Source organism: Misgurnus anguillicaudatus, chromosome 9 (assembly GCF_027580225.2).
Source record: "Misgurnus anguillicaudatus chromosome 9, ASM2758022v2, whole genome shotgun sequence".
Taxonomy (NCBI): Eukaryota; Metazoa; Chordata; class Actinopteri; order Cypriniformes; family Cobitidae; genus Misgurnus; species Misgurnus anguillicaudatus.
The window spans coordinates 2130574-2143524 of record NC_073345.2 but is presented as its reverse complement, the minus strand read 5'-3'; the positions used below and the strand labels follow the sequence as shown (position 1 = coordinate 2143524).

General features: G+C 45.2%; 19 non-coding genes across 19 annotated transcripts; all 19 read right to left on the bottom strand.

Annotated features, from left to right (window-relative positions):
* Window positions 1-317: 317 nt before the first annotated feature.
* trnat-agu (transfer RNA threonine (anticodon AGU)) lies at window positions 318-391 on the bottom strand. Its single transcript has one exon. It is a non-coding gene; the product is annotated as a tRNA-Thr (tRNA).
* A 101-nt stretch (window positions 392-492) lies between these two features.
* On the bottom strand, window positions 493-582 carry trnar-ucu (transfer RNA arginine (anticodon UCU)). The gene is given in 2 exon segments: window positions 493-528; window positions 546-582. It is a non-coding gene; the product is annotated as a tRNA-Arg (tRNA).
* A 1264-nt stretch (window positions 583-1846) lies between these two features.
* On the bottom strand, window positions 1847-1920 carry trnat-ugu (transfer RNA threonine (anticodon UGU)). Its single transcript has one exon. It is a non-coding gene; the product is annotated as a tRNA-Thr (tRNA).
* A 227-nt stretch (window positions 1921-2147) lies between these two features.
* On the bottom strand, window positions 2148-2221 carry trnat-agu (transfer RNA threonine (anticodon AGU)). Its single transcript has one exon. It is a non-coding gene; the product is annotated as a tRNA-Thr (tRNA).
* A 101-nt stretch (window positions 2222-2322) lies between these two features.
* Window positions 2323-2412, bottom strand: trnar-ucu (transfer RNA arginine (anticodon UCU)). Its single transcript is given in 2 exon segments — window positions 2323-2358; window positions 2376-2412. It is a non-coding gene; the product is annotated as a tRNA-Arg (tRNA).
* A 1264-nt stretch (window positions 2413-3676) lies between these two features.
* On the bottom strand, window positions 3677-3750 carry trnat-ugu (transfer RNA threonine (anticodon UGU)). The gene has a single exon. It is a non-coding gene; the product is annotated as a tRNA-Thr (tRNA).
* Window positions 3751-3977: 227 nt separating this feature from the next.
* Window positions 3978-4051, bottom strand: trnat-agu (transfer RNA threonine (anticodon AGU)). The gene has a single exon. It is a non-coding gene; the product is annotated as a tRNA-Thr (tRNA).
* A 101-nt stretch (window positions 4052-4152) lies between these two features.
* On the bottom strand, window positions 4153-4242 carry trnar-ucu (transfer RNA arginine (anticodon UCU)). Its single transcript is given in 2 exon segments — window positions 4153-4188; window positions 4206-4242. It is a non-coding gene; the product is annotated as a tRNA-Arg (tRNA).
* A 1264-nt stretch (window positions 4243-5506) lies between these two features.
* Window positions 5507-5580, bottom strand: trnat-ugu (transfer RNA threonine (anticodon UGU)). Its single transcript has one exon. It is a non-coding gene; the product is annotated as a tRNA-Thr (tRNA).
* A 402-nt stretch (window positions 5581-5982) lies between these two features.
* trnar-ucu (transfer RNA arginine (anticodon UCU)) lies at window positions 5983-6072 on the bottom strand. The gene is given in 2 exon segments: window positions 5983-6018; window positions 6036-6072. It is a non-coding gene; the product is annotated as a tRNA-Arg (tRNA).
* Window positions 6073-7336: 1264 nt separating this feature from the next.
* On the bottom strand, window positions 7337-7410 carry trnat-ugu (transfer RNA threonine (anticodon UGU)). Its single transcript has one exon. It is a non-coding gene; the product is annotated as a tRNA-Thr (tRNA).
* A 227-nt stretch (window positions 7411-7637) lies between these two features.
* trnat-agu (transfer RNA threonine (anticodon AGU)) lies at window positions 7638-7711 on the bottom strand. Its single transcript has one exon. It is a non-coding gene; the product is annotated as a tRNA-Thr (tRNA).
* A 101-nt stretch (window positions 7712-7812) lies between these two features.
* On the bottom strand, window positions 7813-7902 carry trnar-ucu (transfer RNA arginine (anticodon UCU)). The gene is given in 2 exon segments: window positions 7813-7848; window positions 7866-7902. It is a non-coding gene; the product is annotated as a tRNA-Arg (tRNA).
* A 1263-nt stretch (window positions 7903-9165) lies between these two features.
* Window positions 9166-9239, bottom strand: trnat-ugu (transfer RNA threonine (anticodon UGU)). The gene has a single exon. It is a non-coding gene; the product is annotated as a tRNA-Thr (tRNA).
* A 227-nt stretch (window positions 9240-9466) lies between these two features.
* Window positions 9467-9540, bottom strand: trnat-agu (transfer RNA threonine (anticodon AGU)). Its single transcript has one exon. It is a non-coding gene; the product is annotated as a tRNA-Thr (tRNA).
* A 101-nt stretch (window positions 9541-9641) lies between these two features.
* trnar-ucu (transfer RNA arginine (anticodon UCU)) lies at window positions 9642-9731 on the bottom strand. Its single transcript is given in 2 exon segments — window positions 9642-9677; window positions 9695-9731. It is a non-coding gene; the product is annotated as a tRNA-Arg (tRNA).
* A 1264-nt stretch (window positions 9732-10995) lies between these two features.
* Window positions 10996-11069, bottom strand: trnat-ugu (transfer RNA threonine (anticodon UGU)). Its single transcript has one exon. It is a non-coding gene; the product is annotated as a tRNA-Thr (tRNA).
* A 227-nt stretch (window positions 11070-11296) lies between these two features.
* Window positions 11297-11370, bottom strand: trnat-agu (transfer RNA threonine (anticodon AGU)). The gene has a single exon. It is a non-coding gene; the product is annotated as a tRNA-Thr (tRNA).
* Window positions 11371-11471: 101 nt separating this feature from the next.
* Window positions 11472-11561, bottom strand: trnar-ucu (transfer RNA arginine (anticodon UCU)). Its single transcript is given in 2 exon segments — window positions 11472-11507; window positions 11525-11561. It is a non-coding gene; the product is annotated as a tRNA-Arg (tRNA).
* Between the last annotated feature and the right edge of the window lie 1390 nt (window positions 11562-12951).

Genomic DNA, 12951 nt, shown 5'->3' with positions numbered 1-12951 from the left:
GGCAAACATCGTTAGAAGGCACCACTGGGATTCGAACCCAGGATCTCCTGTTTACAAGACATGCGCTTTGACCGGCTAAGCCATGGCGCCCCACAACGAAGTGCTTCTGGAGTTAAGTGCTATCAGTGAAGGCTTTATGCTCCAGGGCATCCATGAATTGGATTGGTCCGTTAGAGTGAAAACTAGAAAGTTTTGCCCAAAGTACGGGCCTTTGGCTGAAAATGGACCGCTGCCGTGACAACTCTGAATTTTCAGGATGTACCATATCTCAACTGAGAAACAGCCAAACAAACAGACCCTAGTTGACCACGTGATAAAGGCTCCGCTGGGATTCGAACCCAGGATCTCCTGTTTACTAGACAGGCGCTTTAACCAACTAAGCCACGGCGCCACTCTCCAGCTGCAGATTGTGGAAGGGTGAGTCACAGTATGAACAGGCACAACAATGTGAGATGAAAAGCTTTCAGCAGGGTCTTGGTAGCTAAAAGCCTTCGACTCTGGTGGGACTCGAACCCACAACCTTTGAATCACGTCAACTCACAATCTAGAAGTCCAATGCGCTATCCATTGCGCCACAGAGCCTACAACAAACCCTTTGATGTGTTGCTCACAATTCTGGGGAAAGACAGATTCCAGTTATTATTAGCTTTTGTATTTTTCAGCCCAAGAGTTACAATTACTATCTTGACCTTCTACTCTTTACATATGCAAATTAGCACAATTGTCAAATGGAAAGCAGTTTTAGGATACGAATTCAGGATCTCCAGATGAAAGGACAGGAGCTTTCACCAGCTAATGCTGTGCAACCTAATGTCACATGTCTTCAGATCTTTTGAAAGCAGGAACAAGACTGTCATGTTTTCTTTTTGGACCTCCTGCCTTTTATGTAGAACGGAGAAAACGGCAACTAAAAGGATGGAATCGCTGGGACTTGAACAATCTGTTTACAAGACATGATCACTGAACAGCTATGCTAGGGCATCCTGAAACTCCATGGCTATATTTTAATATAACCAAGAACAAGAAAGTCAAACCTCCTTGTGGACCTCCTTTCTCTAAAGTAGACCGAAGGACAGTCGTTGATAGGAAGGCACGGCTTGGAATTCAACAGTCTGTTGACAAGTCCGGCCCTTTGACCAGCTGATACTGTGCACCCTAACGACACATGGCTTCAGGTCTACTGAAAACGGGAACACGTCAATCGTATTTTCTGCCCGGACCTCCTGCCTTTTCCAGTAGATCGGAGAGCAGAGCCTCTGAATGGAAGGAAACGCTGGGATTCGAACAATTCGCTTACAAGACGTGGTCCTTGGACAGCTATGCCAGGGCATCCTAAAATTGCACTGCTTTCTTTTGATTAAGACAGGTAACGGAAAGTTCAATCTTTTTGATGCCCTTCATGAAGGCCAAAGACCACAACCACTGATAGAAGGCACCACAGGGATTTCATCACGGAAGCTCCTACTTACAAGACAGGTGCTTGGGCCATGGACACCCTTGAGACTAAAGCCAGGCAAAAGACATGGCGCCCTAACAGGAAATGCTAAACAAATTAAGTCCTATCAGTGAAGGCTTTAGGGTAAAGGTTGTTCATAAATCAAATTGGTCCGTTTTCCAAAAATATCAGAAAGTTATGACAGCATTCATAACAACCATGAATTATAAGAAGGTTGTATTTCATCCGATAAACAGACACAAAGACAGCCCCTAGCTGCCGTCAGACTGAGGTCAACGCTGGGATTTGAAAATCTATGTTTTGAGGGAGGATGAGTCACAGTGTGAAGAGATACAAAAATGTGACAAGAAAGCCACTGAGTGGAGGCCGAAGACAGCAAACATCGTTAGAAGGCACCACTGGGATTCGAACCCAGGATCTCCTGTTTACAAGACAGGCGCTTTGACCGGCTAAGCCATGGCGCCCCACAACGAAGTGCTTCTGGAGTTAAGTGCTATCAGTGAAGGCTTTATGCTCCAGGGCATCCATGAATTGGATTGGTCCGTTAGAGTGAAAACTAGAAAGTTTTGCCCAAAGTACGGGCCTTTGGCTGAAAATGGACCGCTGCCATGACAACTCTGAATTTTCAGGATGTACCATATCTCAACTGAGAAACAGCCAAACAAACAGACCCTAGTTGACCACGTGATAAAGGCTCCGCTGGGATTCGAACCCAGGATCTCCTGTTTACTAGACAGGCGCTTTAACCAACTAAGCCACGGCGCCACTCTCCAGCTGCAGATTGTGGAAGGGTGAGTCACAGTATGAACAGGCACAACAATGTGAGATGAAACGCTTTCAGCAGGGTCTTGGTAGCTAAAAGCCTTCGACTCTGGTGGGACTCGAACCCACAACCTTTGAATCACGTCAACTCACAATCTAGAAGTCCAATGCGCTATCCATTGCGCCACAGAGCCTACAACAAATCCTTTGATGTGTTGCTCACAATTCTGGGGAAAGACAGATTCCAGTTATTATTAGCTTTTGTATTTTTCAGCCCAAGAGTTACAATTACTATCTTGACCTTCTGCTCTTTACATATGCAAATTAGCACAATTGTCAAATGGAAAGCAGTTTTAGGATACGAATTCAGGATCTCCAGATGAAAGGACAGGAGCTTTCACCAGCTAATGCTGTGCAACCTAATGTCACATGTCTTCAGATCTTTTGAAAGCAGGAACAAGACTGTCATGTTTTCTTTTTGGACCTCCAGCCTTTTATGTAGAACGGAGAAAACGGCAACTAAAAGGATGGAATCGCTGGGACTGAAACAATCTGTTTACAAGACATGATCACTGAACAGCTATGCTAGGGCATCCTGAAACTCCATGGCTATATTTTAATATAACCAAGAACAAGAAAGTCAAACCTCCTTGTGGACCTCCTTTCTCTAAAGTAGACCGAAGGACAGTCGTTGATAGGAAGGCACGGCTTGGAATTCAACAGTCTGTTGACAAGTCCGGCCCTTTGACCAGCTGATACTGTGCACCCTAACGACACATGGCTTCAGGTCTACTGAAAACGGGAACACGTCAATCGTATTTTCTGCCCGGACCTCCTGCCTTTTCCAGTAGATCGGAGAGCAGAGCCTCTGAATGGAAGGAAACGCTGGGATTCGAACAATTCGCTTACAAGACGTGGTCCTTGGACAGCTATGCCAGGGCATCCTAAAATTGCACGGCTTTCTTTTGATTAAGACAGGTAACGGAAAGTTCAATCTTTTTGATGCCCTTCATGAAGGCCAAAGACCACAACCACTGATAGAAGGCACCACAGGGATTTCATCACGGAAGCTCCTATTTACAAGACAGGTGCTTGGGCCATGGACACCCTTGAGACTAAAGCCAGGCAAAAGACATGGCGCCCTAACAGGAAATGCTAAACAAATTAAGTCCTATCAGTGAAGGCTTTAGGGTAAAGGTTGTTCATAAATCAAATTGGTCCGTTTTCCAAAAATATCAGAAAGTTATGACAGCATTCATAACAACCATGAATTATAAGAAGGTTGTATTTCATCCGATAAACAGACACAAAGACAGCCCCTAGCTGCCGTCAGACTGAGGTCAACGCTGGGATTTGAAAATCTATGTTTTGAGGGAGGATAAGTCACAGTGTGAAGAGATACAAAAATGTGACAAGAAAGCCACTGAGTGGAGGCCGAAGACGGCAAACATCGTTGGAAGGCACCACTGGGATTCGAACCCAGGATCTCCTGTTTACAAGACAGGCGCTTTGACCGGCTAAGCCATGGCGCCCCACAACGAAGTGCTTCTGGAGTTAAGTGCTATCAGTGAAGGCTTTATGCTCCAGGGCATCCATGAATTGGATTGGTCCGTTAGAGTGAAAACTAGAAAGTTTTGCCCAAAGTACGGGCCTTTGGCTGAAAATGGACCACTGCCGTGACAACTCTGAATTTTCAGGATGTACCATATCTCAACTGAGAAACAGCCAAACAAACAGACCCTAGTTGACCACGTGATAAAGGCTCCGCTGGGATTCGAACCCAGGATCTCCTGTTTACTAGACAGGCGCTTTAACCAACTAAGCCACGGCGCCACTCTCCAGCTGCAGATTGTGGAAGGGTGAGTCACAGTATGAACAGGCACAACAATGTGAGATGAAAAGCTCTCAGCAGGGTCTTGGTTGCTAAAAGCCTTCGACTCTGGTGGGACTCGAACCCACAACCTTTGAATCACGTCAACTCACAATCTAGAAGTCCAATGCGCTATCCATTGCGCCACAGAGCCTACAACAAACCCTTTGATGTGTTGCTCACAATTCTGGGGAAAGACAGATTCCAGTTATTATTAGCTTTTGTATTTTTCAGCCCAAGAGTTACAATTACTATCTTGACCTTCTACTCTTTACATATGCAAATTAGCACAATTGTCAAATGGAAAGCAGTTTTAGGATACGAATTCAGGATCTCCAGATGAAAGGACAGGAGCTTTCACCAGCTAATGCTGTGCAACCTAATGTCACATGTCTTCAGATCTTTTGAAAGCAGGAACAAGACTGTCATGTTTTCTTTTTGGACCTCCTGCCTTTTATGTAGAACGGAGAAAACGGCAACTAAAAGGATGGAATCGCTGGGACTTGAACAATCTGTTTACAAGACATGATCACTGAACAGCTATGCTAGGGCATCCTGAAACTCCATGGCTATATTTTAATATAACCAAGAACAAGAAAGTCAAACCTCCTTGTGGACCTCCTTTCTCTAAAGTAGACCGAAGGACAGTCGTTGATAGGAAGGCACGGCTTGGAATTCAACAGTCTGTTGACAAGTCCGGCCCTTTGACCAGCTGATACTGTGCACCCTAACGACACATGGCTTCAGGTCTACTGAAAACGGGAACACGTCAATCGTATTTTCTGCCCGGACCTCCTGCCTTTTCCAGTAGATCGGAGAGCAGAGCCTCTGAATGGAAGGAAACGCTGGGATTCGAACAATTCGCTTACAAGACGTGGTCCTTGGACAGCTATGAGAGGGGATCCTAAAATTGCACGGCTTTCTTTTGATTAAGACAGGTAACGGAAAGTTCAATCTTTTTGATGCCCTTCATGAAGGCCAAAGACCACAACCACTGATAGAAGGCACCACAGGGATTTCATCACGGAAGCTCCTACTTACAAGACAGGTGCTTGGGCCATGGACACCCTTGAGACTAAAGCCAGGCAAAAGACATGGCGCCCTAACAGGAAATGCTAAACAAATTAAGTCCTATCAGTGAAGGCTTTAGGGTAAAGGTTGTTCATAAATCAAATTGGTCCGTTTTCCAAAAATATCAGAAAGTTATGACAGCATTCATAACAACCATGAATTATAAGAAGGTTGTATTTCATCCGATAAACAGACACAAAGACAGCCCCTAGCTGCCGTCAGACTGAGGTCAACGCTGGGATTTGAAAATCTATGTTTTGAGGGAGGATGAGTCACAGTGTGAAGAGATACAAAAATGTGACAAGAAAGCCACTGAGTGGAGGCCGAAGACGGCAAACATCGTTGGAAGGCACCACTGGGATTCGAACCCAGGATCTCCTGTTTACAAGACAGGCGCTTTGACCGGCTAAGCCATGGCGCCCCACAACGAAGTGCTTCTGGAGTTAAGTGCTATCAGTGAAGGCTTTATGCTCCAGGGCATCCATGAATTGGATTGGTCCGTTAGAGTGAAAACTAGAAAGTTTTGCCCAAAGTACGGGCCTTTGGCTGAAAATGGACCGCTGCCGTGACAACTCTGAATTTTCAGGATGTACCATATCTCAACTGAGAAACAGCCAAACAAACAGACCCTAGTTGACCACGTGATAAAGGCTCCGCTAGGATTCGAACCCAGGATCTCCTGTTTACTAGACAGGCGCTTTAACCAACTAAGCCACGGCGCCACTCTCCAGCTGCAGATTGTGGAAGGGTGAGTCACAGTATGAACAGGCACAACAATGTGAGATGAAAAGCTTTCAGCAGGGTCTTGGTAGCTAAAAGCCTTCGACTCTGGTGGGACTCGAACCCACAACCTTTGAATCACGTCAACTCACAATCTAGAAGTCCAATGCGCTATCCATTGCGCCACAGAGCCTACAACAAACCCTTTGATGTGTTGCTCACAATTCTGGGGAAAGACAGATTCCAGTTATTATTAGCTTTTGTATTTTTCAGCCCAAGAGTTACAATTACTATCTTGACCTTCTGCTCTTTACATATGCAAATTAGCACAATTGTCAAATGGAAAGCAGTTTTAGGATACGAATTCAGGATCTCCAGATGAAAGGACAGGAGCTTTCACCAGCTAATGCTGTGCAACCTAATGTCACATGTCTTCAGATCTTTTGAAAGCAGGAACAAGACTGTCATGTTTTCTTTTTGGACCTCCTGCCTTTTATGTAGAACGGAGAAAACGGCAACTAAAAGGATGGAATCGCTGGGACTGAAACAACCTGTTTACAAGACATGATCACTGAACAGCTATGCTAGGGCATCCTGAAACTCCAATGCTATATTTTAATATAACCAAGAACAAGAAAGTCAAACCTCCTTGTGGACCTCCTTTCTCTAAAGTAGACCGAAGGACAGTCGTTGATAGGAAGGCACGGCTTGGAATTCAACAGTCTGTTGACAAGTCCGGCCCTTTGACCAGCTGACACTGTGCACCCTAACGACACATGGCTTCAGGTCTACTGAAAACGGGAACACGTCAATCGTATTTTCTGCCCGGACCTCCTGCCTTTTCCAGTACATCGGAGAGCAGAGCCTCTGAATGGAAGGAAACGCTGGGATTCGAACAATTCGCTTACAAGACGTGGTCCTTGGACAGCTATGCCAGGGCATCCTAAAATTGCACGGCTTTCTTTTGATTAAGACAGGTAACGGAAAGTTCAATCTTTTTGATGCCCTTCATGAAGGCCAAAGACCACAACCACTGATAGAAGGCACCACAGGGATTTCATCACGGAAGCTCCTACTTACAAGACAGGTGCTTGGGCCATGGACACCCTTGAGACTAAAGCCAGGCAAAAGACATGGCGCCCTAACAGGAAATGCTAAACAAATTAAGTCCTATCAGTGAAGGCTTTAGGGTAAAGGTTGTTCATAAATCAAATTGGTCCGTTTTCCAAAAATATCCGAAAGTTATGACAGCATTCATAACAACCATGAATTATAAGAAGGTTGTATTTCATCCGATAAACAGACACAAAGACAGCCCCTAGCTGCCGTCAGACTGAGGTCAACGCTGGGATTTGAAAATCTATGTTTTGAGGGAGGATAAGTCACAGTGTGAAGAGATACAAAAATGTGACAAGAAAGCCACTGAGTGGAGGCCGAAGACGGCAAACATCGTTGGAAGGCACCACTGGGATTCGAACCCAGGATCTCCTGTTTACAAGACAGGCGCTTTGACCGGCTAAGCCATGGCGCCCCACAACGAAGTGCTTCTGGAGTTAAGTGCTATCAGTGAAGGCTTTATGCTCCAGGGCATCCATGAATTGGATTGGTCCGTTAGAGTGAAAACTAGAAAGTTTTGCCCAAAGTACGGGCCTTTGGCTGAAAATGGACCGCTGCCGTGACAACTCTGAATTTTCAGGATGTACCATATCTCAACTGAGAAACAGCCAAACAAACAGACCCTAGTTGACCACGTGATTAAGGCTCCGCTGGGATTCGAACCCAGGATCTCCTGTTTACTAGACAGGCGCTTTAACCAACTAAGCCACGGCGCCACTCTCCAGCTGCAGATTGTGGAAGGGTGAGTCACAGTATGAACAGGCACAACAATGTGAGATGAAAAGCTTTCAGCAGGGTCTTGGTAGCTAAAAGCCTTCGACTCTGGTGGGACTCGAACCCACAACCTTTGAATCACTTTAACTCACAATCTAGAAGTCCAATGCGCTATCCATTGCGCCACAGAGCCTACAACAAACCCTTTGATGTGTTGCTCACAATTCTGGGGAAAGACAGATTCCAGTTATTATTAGCTTTTGTATTTTTCAGCCCAAGAGTTACAATTACTATCTTGACCTTCTGCTCTTTACATATGCAAATTAGCACAATTGTCAAATGGAAAGCAGTTTTAGGATACGAATTCAGGATCTCCAGATGAAAGGACAGGAGCTTTCACCAGCTAATGCTGTGCAACCTAATGTCACATGTCTTCAGATCTTTTGAAAGCAGGAAAAGACTGTCATGTTTTTTTTTTGGACCTCCTGCCTTTTATGTAGAACGGAGAAAACGGCAACTAAAAGGATGGAATCGCTGGGACTTGAACAATCTGTTTACAAGACATGATCACTGAACAGCTATGCTAGGGCATCCTGAAACTCCATGGCTATATTTTAATATAACCAAGAACAAGAAAGTCAAACCTCCTTGTGGACCTCCTTTCTCTAAAGTAGACCGAAGGACAGTCGTTGATAGGAAGGCACGGCTTGGAATTCAACAGTCTGTTGACAAGTCCGGCCCTTTGACCAGCTGATACTGTGCACCCTAACGACACATGGCTTCAGGTCTAATGAAAACGGGAACACGTCAATCGTATTTTCTGCCCGGACCTCCTGCCTTTTCCAGTAGATCGGAGAGCAGAGCCTATGAATGGAAGGAAACGCTGGGATTCGAACAATTCGCTTACAAGACGTGGTCCTTGGACAGCTATGCCAGGGCATCCTAAAATTGCACGGCTTTCTTTTGATTAAGACAGGTAACGGAAAGTTCAATCTTTTTGATGCCCTTCATGAAGGCCAAAGACCACAACCACTGATAGAAGGCACCACAGGGATTTCATCACGGAAGCTCCTACTTACAAGACAGGTGCTTGGGCCATGGACACCCTTGAGACTAAAGCCAGGCAAAAGACATGGCGCCCTAACAGGAAATGCTAAACAAATTAAGTCCCATCACTGAAGGCTTTAGGCTAAAGGTTGTTCATAAATTAAATTGGTCCGTTTTCCAAAAATATCAGAAAGTTATGACAGCATTCATAACAACCATGAATTATAAGAAGGTTGTATTTCATCCGATAAACAGACACAAAGACAGCCCCTAGCTGCCGTCAGACTGAGGTCAACGCTGGGATTTGAAAATCTATGTTTTGAGGGAGGATAAGTCACAGTGTGAAGAGATACAAAAATGTGACAAGAAAGCCACTGAGTGGAGGCCGAAGACGGCAAACATCGTTGGAAGGCACCACTGGGATTCGAACCCAGGATCTCCTGTTTACAAGACAGGCGCTTTGACCGGCTAAGCCATGGCGCCCCACAACGAAGTGCTTCTGGAGTTAAGTGCTATCAGTGAAGGCTTTATGCTCCAGGGCATCCATGAATTGGATTGGTCCGTTAGAGTGAAAACTAGAAAGTTTTGCCCAAAGTACGGGCCTTTGGCTGAAAATGGACCGCTGCCGTGACAACTCTGAATTTTCAGGATGTACCATATCTCAACTGAGAAACAGCCAAACAAACAGACCCTAGTTGACCACGTGATAAAGGCTCCGCTGGGATTTGAACCCAGGATCTCCTGTTTACTAGACAGGCGCTTTAACCAACTAAGCCACGGCGCCACTCTCCAGTTGCAGATTGTGGAAGGGTGAGTCACAGTATGAACAGGCACAACAATGTGAGATGAAACGCTTTCAGCAGGGTCTTGGTAGCTAAAAGCCTTCGACTCTGGTGGGACTCGAACCCACAACCTTTGAATCACGTCAAGTCACAATCTAGAAGTCCAATGCGCTATCCATTGCGCCACAGAGCCTACAACAAACCCTTTGATGTGTTGGTCACAATTCTGGGGAAAGACAGATTCCAGTTATTATTAGCTTTTGTATTTTTCAGCCCAAGAGTTACAATTACTATCTTGACCTTCTGCTCTTTACATATGCAAATTAGCACAATTGTCAAATGGAAAGCAGTTTTAGGATACGAATTCAGGATCTCCAGATGACAGGACAGGAGCTTTCACCAGCTAATGCTGTGCAACCTAATGTCACATGTCTTCAGATCTTTTGAAAACAGGAACAAGACTGTCATGTTTTCTTTTTGGACCTCCTGCCTTTTATGTAGAACGGAGAAAACGGCAACTAAAAGGATGGAATCGCTGGGACTTGAACAATCTGTTTACAAGACATGATCACTGAACAGCTATGCTAGGGCATCCTGAAACTCCATGGCTATATTTTAATATAACCAAGAACAAGAGAGTCAAACGTCCTTGTGGACCTCCTTTCTCTAAAGTAGACCGAAGAACAGTCGTTGATAGGAAGGCACGGCTTGGAATTCAACAGTCTGTTGACAAGTCCGGCCCTTTGACCAGCTGATACTGTGCACCCTAACGACACATGGCTTCAGGTCTACTGAAAACGGGAACACGTCAATCGTATTTTCTGCCCGGACCTCCTGCCTTTTCCAGTAGATCGGAGAGCAGAGCCTCTGACTGGAAGGAAACGCTGGGATTCGAACAATTCGCTTACAAGACGTGGTCCTTGGACAGCTATGCCAGGGCATCCTAAAATTGCACGGCTTTCTTTTGATTTAGACAGGTAACGGAAAGTTAAATCTTTTTGATGCCCTTCATGAAGGCCAAAGACCACAACCACTGATAGAAGGCACCACAGGGATTTCATCACGGAAGCTCCTACTTACAAGACAGGTGCTTGGGCCATGGACACCCTTGAGACTAAAGCCAGGCAAAAGACATGGCGCCCTAACAGGAAATGCTAAACAAATTAAGTCCTATCAGTGAAGGCTTTAGGGTAAAGGTTGTTCATAAATCAAATTGGTCCGTTTTCCAAAAATATCCGAAAGTTATGACAGCATTCATAACAACCATGAATTATAAGAAGGTTGTATTTCATCCGATAAACAGACACAAAGACAGCCCCTAGCTGCCGTCAGACTGAGGTCAACGCTGGGATTTGAAAATCTATGTTTTGAGGGAGGATAAGTCACAGTGTGAAGAGATACAAAAATGTGACAAGAAAGCCACTGAGTGGAGGCCGAAGACGGCAAACATCGTTAGAAGGCACCACTGGGATTCGAACCCAGGATCTCCTGTTTACAAGACAGGCGCTTTGACCGGCTAAGCCATGGCGCCCCACAACGAAGTGCTTCTGGAGTTAAGCGCTATCAGTGAAGGCTTTATGCTCCAGGGCATCCATGAATTGGATTGGTCCGTTAGAGTGAAAACTAGAAAGTTTTGCCCAAAGTACGGGCCTTTGGCTGAAAATGGACCGCTGCCGTGACAACTCTGAATTTTCAGGATGTACCATATCTCAACTGAGAAACAGCCAAACAAACAGACCCTAGTTGACCACGAGATTAAGGCTCCGCTGGGATTCGAACCCAGGATCTCCTGTTTACTAGACAGGCGCTTTAACCAACTAAGCCACGGCGCCACTCTCCAGCTGCAGATTGTGGAAGGGTGAGTCAGAGTATGAACAGGCACAACAAGGTGAGATGAAAAGCTTTCAGCAGGGTCTTGGTAGCTAAAAGCCTTCGACTCTGGTGGGACTCGAACCCACAAACTTTGAATCACTTTAACTCACAATTTAGAAGTCCAATGCGCTATCCATTGCGCCACAGAGCCTACAACAAACCCTTTGATGTGTTGCTCACAATTCTGGGGAAAGACATATTCCAGTTATTATTAGCTTTTGTATTTTTCAGCCCAAGAGTTACAATTACTATCTTGACCTTCTGCTCTTTACATATGCAAATTAGCACAATTGTCAAATGGAAAGCAGTTTTAGGATACGAATTCAGGATCTCCAGATGAAAGGACAGGAGCTTTCACCAGCTAATGCTGTGCAACCTAATGTCACATGTCTTCAGATCTTTTGAAAGCAGGAACAAGACTGTCATGTTTTCTTTTTGGACCTCCTGCCTTTTATGTAGAACGGAGAAAACGGCAACTAAAAGGATGGAATCGCTGGGACTTGAACAATCTGTTTACAAGACATGATCACTGAACAGCTATGCTAGGGCATCCTGAAACTCCATGGCTATATTTTAATATAACCAAGAACAAGAAAGTCAAACCTCCTTGTGGACCTCCTTTCTCTAAAGTAGACCGAAGGACAGTCGTTGATAGGAAGGCACGGCTTGGAATTCAACAGTCTGTTGACAAGTCCGGCCCTTTGACCAGCTGATACTGTGCACCCTAACGACACATGGCTTCAGGTCTACTGAAAACGGGAACACGTCAATCGTATTTTCTGCCCGGCCTTCCTGCTTTTTCCAGTAGATCGGAGAGGAGAGCCTCTGAATGGAAGGAAACGCTGGGATTCGAACAATTCGCTTACAAGACGTGGTCCTTGGACAGCTATGCCAGGGCATCCTAAAATTGCACAGCTTTCTTTTGATTAAGACGGGTAACGGAAAGTTCAATCTTTTTGATGCCCTTCATGAAGGCCAAAGACCACAACCACTGATAGAAGGCACCACAGGGATTTCATCACGGAAGCTCCTACTTACAAGACAGGTGCTTGGGCCATGGACACCCTTGAGACTAAAGCCAGGCAAAAGACATGGCGCCCTAACAGGAAATGCTAAACAAATTAAGTCCCATCACTGAAGGCTTTAGGGTAAAGGTTGTTCATAAATTAAATTGGTCCGTTTTCCAAAAATATCAGAAAGTTATGACAGCATTCATAACAACCATGAATTATAAGAAGGTTGTATTTCATCCGATAAACAGACACAAAGACAGCCCCTAGCTGCCGTCAGACTGAGGTCAACGCTGGGATTTGAAAATCTATGTTTTGAGGGAGGATGAGTCACAGTGTGAAGAGATACAAAAATGTGACAAGAAAGCCACTGAGTGGAGGCCAAAGACGGCAAACATCGTTAGAAGGCACCACTGGGATTCGAACCCAGGATCTTCTGTTTACAAGACAGGGGCTTTGACCGGCTAAGCCATGGCGCCCCACAACGAAGTGCTTCTGGAGTTAAGTGCTATCAGTGAAGGCTTTATGCTC